Source organism: Mandrillus leucophaeus, unplaced genomic scaffold (assembly GCF_000951045.1).
Source record: "Mandrillus leucophaeus isolate KB7577 unplaced genomic scaffold, Mleu.le_1.0 Scaffold18, whole genome shotgun sequence".
Lineage (NCBI taxonomy): Eukaryota > Metazoa > Chordata > Mammalia > Primates > Cercopithecidae > Mandrillus > Mandrillus leucophaeus.
The window spans coordinates 7790525-7802980 of NW_012101809.1; positions in this window are offsets into that span (position 1 = coordinate 7790525).

Sequence of the window (12456 nt, forward strand, 5' to 3'; positions counted from 1 at the left end):
CTTGCATATTATCTATGGAAGCTTTTACCCTATAATGGCAAAGTTACATAGCTGCAACAAAAACTATATGGTCCACACAGCATAAAATATTTACTATCTGGCTTCATCTAGAAAGTTTGCCAACTCCTGGCTTAATTTCATCTAAAGTAGGAGCACCTGTCTCCAAAAGTACCGTTTTTTTTTGGGGGGGGGGGTCAAATATTTATAAATGCCACCAAAGTCTTCAGATGGTGGGATAATGGGGTACACTCTGCTCCTCTTCTGACCATCTTCTCATACTTCCCAGTGCCGAGTGAAAGGGAAGAGGAAGGGAATTCTGAGAAAGAAGTGGGATAAAGAGTAGAGGATCAGTCAGTCTTTTCTTGGCCGCCTTAAAATCAGACAATTTTTTTCTTTTATTTTTTGCCACTGTAGCTTTTCAAACATATACATTTCCAGAACGGTCTTCAGACTAATTGCAGGGAGTAGCTTTCCCCCACAATTATTTTACTAAAAATGTATAGGAATTCTGTGTTTTACACTGGCATTTGCAATTAACCCCTGACCCTCAAAAGGTATAACAGCATCTGTTCAAGAATCATGTGATACTTGTGAAACCACATTGCTTTCTTCCCCCTCTGGACTTGTTAATTTGCAAGAAGACAGACACTGTCTTCACCTGAATTGATTCTTGTTTCAAAGTATGTGATTCCAGGTATACCAAAAGTCTTTCTTTTTAGGAATCCAATTACATAAAATGCGTGCTTTTCAACCCTGTCTTTTTTCCAAGTTGAAAATTGTGTTGGACGTGAAACATTTTAACATAGAGACTAGCTCACTCACTTCCATTCATGAAGTTTGATGATATAAGATAAAGATAGTTGACATTCTATGCATCACTGTTTTATTTTCTTACATCAGAGTGAATTAATTTCTACGTGTAAAAAATGCAAGAATGAAAGGCCTCGTAATAAAGATGTAATTCCTCTGATTCCATGTGCAAACTGATTCAGTCATGTTCCCTTTGACCTCCCCCTCCTATGAGGGTTGCCGATGAGCTTGATGCTACATCTGTGGAGTCAGCTGCTCATAATAAAAATTACAGCCATTAATGTAATGGTTTTAAAATGAAAATTGTTCACAGAAGAGGAACATTTTAGTAAAAATATCCTAAGTCTGGAAATGTGTCCTTTTATTTCTTTCAACAATTATACATAAGACACATTTTTAGAATATAATTAGAATTTCATTGTATTATGTTTAATGGTCTCATCATTGAACATACAACATAAAAATATAGTAAAAGTTACAAATCCAGAAGCCTGTTAGGATAATCAAGAAAATGAGACAAAAACTAAGGAGATTAAAGAGATTGGGCCAGATAGATCATTACATTAAGAGCCTCCCACTATTACTGTCCTAAACAAACCATATATTTTGGTTAAAATTAATTGGTTCATATTCTCTGAGATTTGGTTCTTCTCTGAACATTTTGTTCCTATCTCCAGTTTCATTCAAAAGGATTTTAGCATCATGTCTGTCCTAATAAACAAAACTGTATGCAATATCTTTCTTTCCTGAAACCCTATAGTTGTCCATTTCTTGAAACCCTATAGTTGTCCATTTCTTTCACATGAAAATTTATATATACATGTATAATATATCTCAAACTTAATATCCATGTGAAATATCTATATCTATCCCAGCTTGCTGGGCTTCCATGCTAGAGACCATCACTCTCATAATACCTTATGCACACGCACCACATCCCATGTATCCGGGGTTCATTCCTTTCCTTTGGTTTTTGTCCTTGATACTTTACTCATTAATCCTAACTGATAAAAATAAGAATCTCCTCTTCAGCATGCAGTGTCTAGGCCATAAGGCAGTTTGAATGAAGCAATACCAGAACCAGCAGAACCATTAAATTCATTCATATATCTTCTCTCTGACAGCATTTCTCCTAAGCACATCCAAGACTCTCTTCATCAGGACTCGCAGCCTGATGCCCTGCTCCCTCCCCAGGTTGTATTCAGTAGACATGAGGAGGTGCAGTTCAAGCACAGCAGGCATTGGGAGGGCAGGCATCAGTAATTCTAGGTCATCTTTCAATCCTCAGCACAGCAGAGGAATTGCTCTCAGGAATTAGTACAGCCCCAGTGGTCCTTAAAGCTCATAGCTACTTGGACATATGGAAAGCAGATGCAATAGAGGCGTGGGTTCCAGAAAAACATAGATTTTAGATCTGTGAATAGGCATCTAGAACATTTTTTTGAGACACGGTCTTACTCTGTCGCCCAGGCTGGAGCGTAGTGGCATGATCTTGCCTGATTGAAGCCTTGACCTCCTGGGCTCAAGTGATCCTCCTGCCTCAGCCTCCAGAATAGCTGGAACTACAGGCACACATCACCCAGCTAATTTTCATATATATATATATATGAAATTATATATATGAAATATATATATTATATGAAATTATATATGAAATTATATATATATGAAATATATATATATATATATTTAGAAGTGGGGTCTTGTGATGTTGTCCAGGCTGATCTCAAACTCCTGGCCTCAAGTGATCCTCCTGCCTTAGCCTCCCAAAGTTCTGGGTTTATAGGTGTGAGCCACAACACCCAACCAAGAACTTTCACCATCCTGAAGAAAACTGTCAGGTTTATGGAAATTGAAAATTCATGTGCCACAGTCCTAGGCCAGGTAATGGTTTGAATGCACAGTAGGTACTTAGCAACAAGGAGTTAAACTAGTGACTGGAAACAAAAACTCAGAATGACTGTTCAGGGCACCTAAGTCAAGATTCAGCAAGGATGAATAAACATTCATGGAAAATACATTCACTCTTTCATTTCCAAATATATATTGAACATATACTATGTCTCTGATATTCTTCTTGGGCAGCTTGCAAAGCAGTGAACAAAATGAAAAGGGTCTTCATCCACAGACAGCTTACATTCTAATGGAAAAGACAACTACAATAAATAATTGAAAAAATACATCAGATAATTTTAGATACTGATGAATACAAGGAAGATAATGAAGCCTTGGGCTGGGGGAGTGACTGGAGAGGGGCTACATAGGTAAGGTATTCAGAAAAGGCTTGGTTCATCAGGGAGTGATGTTGGAAATGAAACCTGTCTAATGAGGAGCCAGAAATGTGAAAAGCCAGAGGAAGGGGCACCTATCCTAAGCACTAAGGAGAGAATGAATTGGCATTATTAAAGATGTACACTACCAAAGCTACATGAGGCCAGGCCTTAGATGAGGGCCAGTTCATGTTGTCTTCTCAAAGGTGAGGATTTGGGAATTTATTCTAAGAGTTGTAGGAATCCAGTGACAAGTTGTCAAAGGGGAATGACACAACCAGATTTTCATTTTCAAAATATCCCTCTGACTGCAGGGTGTCCTGATTTGGGAAGGTTAAGAGAGGAAAACTGCTGACCAGGTAAAAGGCCACTACTGCAAATCAGGTGAGAACTGAGAGTGATATGTGGCAGTGACAGTGGAGGTGAAGAAATGGGAACAAATTAAAGGCATATTTGAGGGACAGAACTGACCAGGTTCTCTGAGAAAATGAAAAATAAAGGGCAGAAAGCAGTTAAGTATAACTGTCTATGTTTTGGAGTAAATAAAGAGGGAAGACTGTAGCTCCATTTATGTAGACAGGAGAGAGCAGAGTAAGATGTTTCTGTGGGAAATTGGGGAACATATCAAATTTGAGATTTTTAATGTGTATCTTGCTTAGTTCTTCAATCTCCATTTTGATTTCTAAATCCAAGCTTAAGGGAGAGTGCATGACTTTAAATTCAAATCTGAGAGTCATCAGAGTATTTTCAGCTCTGGAACTGAATGAGGTACTTAAAGACATATATATGTCTGTCTATAAATATATATATAAATGAGGTACTTAAAGACATATATGTAGACATATATAAACATATGTATGCCTTTACATATATGTGTGTACATATAAAGTTGAGTCTTATATAAAGACATATGTATACATAAAACATATGTGTGTATACATGTGTACATGTGTATATATATGTCTTTATATAAGAAGACTCACCTTCCCAGTATTCAAAGAGCAAGTTAAGAAGGAGCAGCTATGAAAAGACACTGAAAAGCAAGAGATACCTAAGAACTAAGCGAGCGTGATGTCCTACAATCTAAGAAAAGTTTTAGAAGAGACAGCGAGCAAGAGACAGAAGGACAGTGAGTCAAATGCCACAGAAAACTGTTTAAAATGTTGCTGCTGAGACTTAAAGCAAAATAAATACAGAAAGAAATGACCATTTCATTTGACCATTGAAAGGAGCAGTTTAGATGGGAGTTGGAACAGAATGGAGCAAATTAAAGAGAGGATGGAAAATAAAGAAGATGTATCACAAATAGTATAGACTTGTTAGAAGATGTCAACTCTTTATAGATCATTTTCACAGAGTCAAAAAAATTAATTTATATCTTACCCCTCCTCAGCCAAAAAGAAAAAAAAGCAAGCAAGCTCAGGAAAAGAAAAACCATAAATGTTAGAGCTGATGTTTAAATTCATGTTCTTAAGGCATGTGGGTGGTGTCTGGGACCACTAAACCCTTCTTGATTGGGGGCTAAAGGATAAACAGTATGTTAGAGGAGGAGACTTAATATGATAATATGTGAATTTTTCTTGTAACAGTGCAATATCTTATTGATAATCCAAAGAGGCCCTTGCCTTTGCCACTTACAGAAAGCTATTTAGAACTGTATACAGTCAATGATGGACACAAGATAAAGTCTTGAACATTACATTCAAGAGAAAAATCATGGAGGGTGAAATTAAATAATCCTTAACAAAAATGTCTTTGTCCAAATGAACAACATAAGACGCATAAGTGAGGGTAGCAGATTTCAAAATCACCTGTTCAGTTGTTTTATACATTATTTTGTTGAAGCAACAGTGTAAGAGCCAACTTGAGAAAGTCTCTACAATCAGACTTTGTTTTATAGAAGCAACACAGTTTGCCACTGCCTTATCTTTATAATGCAAAAACCCCTTTGTAGACACATAACTATATAGTTAGACTACTGCTACAAACATTATGGGTGTGAGAGTCAAAGAATGGCAATTCAAGAAGATGTAAACTGACAAATTTAGGTACTGCAAAAAGTAGGGAAGAATCAAAGGAATTATTGACAATGACTGTAACGTGCAGTAATACATTTTACTATACCGGATTCTGCCAAGGGAGATTCGTATGTGAAACCAGCAAATTGCCTGCAGAAGACTTGAGTTGAGCTTTTAAGTAGATTAGGACTAAATCTGAATTCTAGAGAGAAGAATAAATTTAGTTTAAAAAGTATCTGGATCACAAAATGTATGTGAGAAATAAACAGAATTTATGAACTTGTTTAGTATGGAAGGCTATTTTTCATATAATAGGTGCAATAAAAAGACGAATTTTACAAAATATTCCTTAGGCATTTATTATTTTCTGGGTCTTTTAAGGAGGGTAAATCTGCTTTGTGTCTGTTAAGGAATTATAAATCAGTATATACATTATCTTCTCACAAATCATCAATCTATTCCACAAGTATAGCCTTTGATTTGGTGTTACGGATTGAGAAGCTGATTGGAACCATAGAGAACATTGAAGAATCTATTGGTGAGGCTGCCTCTGTGATCAACAGAGAGGACAGGGGTGCTATTTCTCTGCTGATTGGAGCACATGTTTTTAAATACTTCTTTATGCCTTTATTGATCATGAATATGATACTAGCTGATAAAGATTATGATAATGGTATTGAACTGCTCTCCTTTCCAAAAGGAAAAGATTAATTCCAGATTGATTTAAAATAATATATTCTTGCAGGAAATCTTATCTTTGACTTAAAACACACTAAAATTTACTGTGTTGCTACATTTTTTTCTCCAGATGAGCCTTTTGATAGAACTTTCTATAGAGAAATCAACAAGTTCATTTGGAGAAACATTCTTAACATAGTCACAATAATACTGGTAGGTGTCATATCAATAGGTAACAATTTCTGATCATTTCCTCTGTTCCTCTATGCATGTGCATAAACTTCCTTAGTCTTTACAAGTACCACATGAAATGTGTGCCTTTTTTAGTCTTAATTTACACTTGAGTACACTGAGGTTTAAGTGGATTCAGCAATGAACCCAAATACATACAACTAATACAGAGCAGAACCTACAATTTGGGACACTTTTTTACTTGAGAGCTTATACTTTTAAACTCATTTGTATACTGTGTAGCCATAACTGGACATTCAGGTTTTGGATTAAGATTGTGTGTATTTGAATCTCAATTTAACCTTTTACTGCTTCTGTGACTTTGAACAAAGTAACTAATCTTCTTGTCATGTAAGTCTTCTTATTGGTAGAGAATAATAAAAAGGAGTAACATTCCATTAATCTCATAACTTTGGAGATGATTACATGAAATAATATATGTAAAATAAATAATACATAAAAATAAATGTAAAATATTAAATAATGTATGTAAAATAGTAAATGAAATAATATATGTAAAATATTTCCTGGTACTTTAGGAAATGCCTGATGCACCATAGGTTTTAACCACAACAATAGTGCTAACAATAACACTACCACATAATTTGGAAACATGCCTCAATCATCATAAAATGAGGGTAAATCGGCAGAGACGATCATAAAAAGACATTTACAGATTTGCGAGTCAGTCAATAATATTAATTATGAAGCTCTAATTGGAACTATTTTGTATGGATCTACTCATTAGTCAGCTAAAATAATTTTTAAAGTACAGAAGAGTTTCCCAAATTAAATGTCATCACCATAGGCCTTTCTAGCTCGTAAGTGATTTCAGCCGAAACCTTTCTGTAAGGATTATACTTGTCAGAGGCAAAACATGAAGAGTAACAATTCTCTGAACACATTTTGAAATGGAAAAACATTGAAATTCTATGAAAGTAAAGTAAGTCTCCATTCAAAACTCAGCCTTAATCCAAATTAGTTAATTTGTTTGACCATGAAACCGTATAAAATTCCAACCCATTCTTTCTCTATAACCATAGTCTGACTAATTCTTTTAATTCTTACAAATTTACACTGTCAACAAGCATTAAATGAGTGGAGAAAAATTCAGGTTGTCTTTTTTCCTCTCATGCCCATCGAAAGTTTGAAGGTAACTGTCATCTGTCAAATTGATTTTGACTCATATGTACAGAACATGCTCACACAGTGAACTATTCAGCAGTAACAAGAGAGGAAGAATTCTCCACAGACACTTTATGAACTCACTATCAACTTTGGAAAGCAGAGGAGGATTAGACTTGGGGGTCAATTTCACAGGCTAGATTTCGTTATCTAGAAAACAATGATTAAAAAAGTATATTGCTAAAGAGTCACGCTAGACAAAGTACTAAACTCTCTACAGAAGTTCCTAATAGAAATAGATTTAATCATGTATTGATCTAGTGTTGATATATTACCTACTATGCTAATCAATTGCAGTGAGTGAATTTGGAAAGTAAAAAGAGAGATAAGGACCCCCACAAAATATGAAATATAACAAAATATAATTGCCCACATTGTGAAATACTCACACAAAGAAATTTTTAGAGGGAAACTGTTAAAATGTACAAAGTAGTTTTATGGACAACAAGTTGAAAGTCTGCATATTATAGGTCCCTCTTGAAATTTCATGATGGACATTGGCAAAATGTTCTTGATAGGTCCAAAATTAAAATAATCTATTTAATTTTTTAAAATACAGCCATTTCAAAATTGAGTTACCATGGAATCAGTTTTTTTTTTTTTCTTTCCACATGACCTAGATTAACATTCCGTGAAATGTGAATTTTGTAAAATGTGTTTTAGGAAGTGAGGTTGGTCAACAAAGACATTAAGGCAAGAAGATAGGGAGATACACAAATAACACCTCTGCTGCTTGCATTTATTGACATAGGAAAGTGTGAAAAGGCACTCAACGTGCCATTAAAGAAGGATTGCAGTTTTGATGGGAGAAAGTGACAGGGCTGAGAGAAAGGATTTTCTTTCCCGATGAAGAGAACAGTACAAGTTAGGAAGAGTTAGGAGTGAGAGAAATAAGCGTAGAGCATAATATGAAAACTACCAATCTTCCATTTTGTTTTGCATGCAGAATACTTGTTCATGACTACTGAATGGTTGGGCTAGAAAGGTAGGTTGGCAGGGGAGTAGATATAAAATGAAATAGACCAAAAGAGTTATAGCTAAATTATGAAATAAAATAGTAATAGCAAAAATAAGTATTATACTTATGAAAATAAAATCTGTTCAAAGGAGCTTTAAAAAATAAAACATAATAATCACTGAAAGATTATTTAAAACAATTTATTGTTATTTTCTCTTTCAAAAGTTATAAAATACAGGCCGGGCACGGTGACTCATGCCTGTGCACTCCGCGCTTTGGGAGGCTGAGGCGGAAGAATTGCTTGAACCTGGGAGGCAGAGGTTGTAGTGAGCAGAGATCATGCCACTGCACTCCAGCCTGGGTGACAGAGCAAGAACCTTTCTCAAAAAAAAAAAGGTATAAAATATAAAACCATAGAGATAGAGAATTATAAAATGTCATGCAGTCTTTCTCAGATGTACATAATTTATTCATTGATATATTCTACAAATATTTTGAGCACTTATTAAGTACCACACATTCTTAGATATGGGTGATACAACAACAACTAAGACAAATTTTCCAACTCTCATGGAATTTATATTCTAGTTGAAGAGAGAGGTAGTAAACAAACATGTTAACAAATAAGTATGTAATGTGAAGTAGTGAAGTATATAAAATGAACAGCAAAGAATCCACACATGTATTAGATTGTGGTGGGGGAGAACAGCAGGAGAGAAGCCAATAATGCAATCTAGTGTCATATCATAATGAGAACTATTAGGAGCAATAAAATAGGATAAGGAGATTGAAGGAGATTGGGGTTGAGGGAGAAGATTGAATTATTTTTAATATGGTGGCCAGGAAAGGCCTTTCTAAAGAGGCTGCATTTTCAGGTCAGAGACATGAATAAAGTGAGGGAGCAAACTGTTCACTCCTCTGTTGATGAAAATTTAGGTTAATTTTAATCTTTTGCTACTATAAAATGATAAAGTAGTCAACAGTTTTTGTCTCTTGTATACACATTGAAACATTTCTTTAGGGTGTATGATGAGGAACAGGATTACAGGGCTGTCCATCTTCAAGTTTGCTAGACACTGCATTGCATATTGACCTCCAAAATGATTGTACATCTATCTAGAAGCATATAAACTTTGAAGGAGAAAAATCTTCCTCTCTAACCAGAGGATTTGTGGTCCCAAGAGTGTGCAGAAAACTCCAGTTATATATATTTTTTCTCTTTCTCTGTCTTCGCATAGGCCAGAAAGCTGGAGCTTCAATTACTATGATCTTTGCTACTCCTAATGTTGACATGGTTGTGGGTAGTATATGGCAGCATAGAGTAACTAATGCTCCAGCTTTCTGGCTAGAGGACAAAAAATGAAAGCACTAGGGAATTGGAAAATACCTGAAAGACTTTAGGGAGGAGCTCAGGAATATAAATCCATAAAGTTATTTATAAACCAATGGGCTCTAAATGATCTAAATATACTAACTAAAAAAGTGAGATGGACAACATAGATTTTTTTAAAATGGATTCAGCCAAGTGCTATCTATGAGAAACTCATGCCAAATGCAATGATAGAGTTAGATTAAAATTAAAGGGATGGAAAAACATTTCCCATACAAATGCTAATCAAAAGAAAGTTAGAATAGCTATATTAATATCAGACAAAGTAGATTTCAGAGCAAAGAAAATTACCAGAATCGAGACATTACATAACAATAAAAGGGTAAATCCACCAAGAAGTCATAACAACCCTACATGTACATGAATATAACAAAAGAGCCTCAGAACATGAAGGAAAACCTGAAAGAACTGAATGGAGAAGTAAAAAAAATCCACAGTTATATCTGTGGATGTATTTATCAGTCATAGATAAACTAGTAGACAGAATATTGGAAAATACATAAAGGGACCAAATGCCACCGACAATCAACAGGTTCTAATTGATACTTATGTAATTATCCATCCAAGCAGGAAAATACTTATTATTTTCAAGTGTATACCCAACACTCACCAAATAAGGATATCCTGATTCATAAAACAGATCTTAACAAAATAAAAGAATTGATGTTATACAAAATATGTTCTCTAATTGCTGTGGTTTTCCCACCCAAACTCATGCTGAAATTTGATTCTCGGTGTGGTGGTGGTGGGAGTTGGGGCCTAGTGGGAGGTGTTTGAATCTCAGAGGTGATCCTTCATGAGTTGATTGATGCCCTCCTATGGGAGTGAAATTTTGCTTTCTCAGGATTGGATTAGTTATCAGAGAGTGAACTGTTACAAAAGCAAGTTGGACTTCCTAGACTCTCTCTTCCTCCTGTGCCAAGTGACCTCTTTTCCCATGCCAGTTTCTGACCCAACATGTGGCCCTATGCTCTTGAGTTTCCCAGCCTGTAGAATCCTGTGCTAAATAAATGCGTATAGAAAACAAACTACCAAGTCTCAGGTATTCTGTTATAGACACACTAAACAGACTAACACACTGACCATAACTGAATTAAACTATAAATAAACAATAGAAAGATAGGTAAATTTCCAAACTCTTGGAAATTAAACAACACATTTTCAAATAGCCCATGGGTCAAAGAGAAGATCCTAAGAGAAATTGGAAAATATTTTCAAGAGAAATAAAATGAAAATACACATATCAAAATTTGTGGGATGTTGCTGGAGCAGTGTTTAGTGGAAAATGTATAGGATTAAATGTTTATTTTAGAAAGAATAAAAATAATACAGTCATTTTGGAACAGAGTTTGTCAGTTTCCGGTCAAGTTAAACAGAGACTCTATTGCCCAGAAATTCCACCCCACCCAAAAGAAACAAAGCATGTGCATACAAAGACTGAATGCAAATGTATATAGCAGCTGTATTAATAATAGTCAAACCTGGAAACATTTATATGGTTCATTCAACAATATAAATAAAACAATATAAGCATTCAGCTGGTGAATGTATAATCTATTATGCTATATCCACACAATTAACTAGTACTCAGCAACAAAGGCGGTGAACTATTGATACATGAAACAACGTGGATGAATCTCAAAAGCATTATGCTAAATGAAAGAAGCCAGATACAAAAAGTGAGATCATACATATCCTTGTCTACTTCCTAAAATCAGAGGACACTATTCAATACTTATTTAACCATGAAGACTTATGCTATCTGATGCCTTTGTGTTGAAACTCTTTATCAGATTGAGAAGGTTTTCTTCTGCTTCAGGTACGTTGAGAACATTTATTATATGTGTTTAATTATATTAAATTTCCTTTTTCCCATTGAGAAAATCATTATTACTAATAGATTTTAATATTAAATTAAATTCTCTTACCTGGGATGAACGCCATTTGGTTATATTATATTATATCCCCAAATCCAAATCCCTTTACTATCTCCAAATCAAAATCTCTTTAATATTCCTCATTACAGTAATGCAAGTGTTTCCAAAATTCGTTGCTTCACAGAACATTTAATTTTTCTGTTAAGACATTTTTCAGGCTTTGTGTTCCACAGAACTATTTATAAATCACTGACATAAATAAGTTAATTAAAACCTGAAGTATATAGTTAGCAATCATTAATTTCTTTCATCTTTACCCATGTACTCACCAATGACTTCTAACATTTTGAAATGAAAGACACAAGAATTGCAGTTACTCTTACACTTACAAATGATCACTTCAAAGCATAATTTCAAAGAACAGGCTGCATATTCAAGTGGGAACAACTTGTGCATAAATCTTAAGATATTATTTGCCACATATTGATATAATAGTTGTAGAAAATGTTTTACTCTGTGCATGGTAGACTCACTGAAAAGCTCTTGCAACTATATATTGATTCCTTAATGCAGTCATTTCCTTGAAATATATTCACTTGTCTTGATCTGGCTCTTTACAGTAAGAATTTAATCACAGTTTTTCACTGGTTCACCACTTTGCAGTCCTTTAAAATTTCAAGAAGTTCTGGCTACCGTCTGAAATTAAATAAGTTAACCGTTGACCTTGGAAATTACATAAAAAACTTTTTTAAATTGGAGATTGCTTTTCTCTGTAGTCAGAGTTACTATTTTCCCAGGGATGCTAAGTAACATTAATCTATGAAGATAGGTGGCTTTTCCCTTTGCACCTTCACACACACACACCCCACACACACGCATGTGCGTGCACCAATAGATACTTGAATTAGATACTTTTCTTTGGAGAGACTGGGATTCTTGAACACCTGGGCTCAAGAAATCCATTTGCTTCAGCCTCCCAAAGTGCTGAGATTATAGGAGTGAACCACCATGCCTGGCCAAAAAATATTTTTTAAGCAGT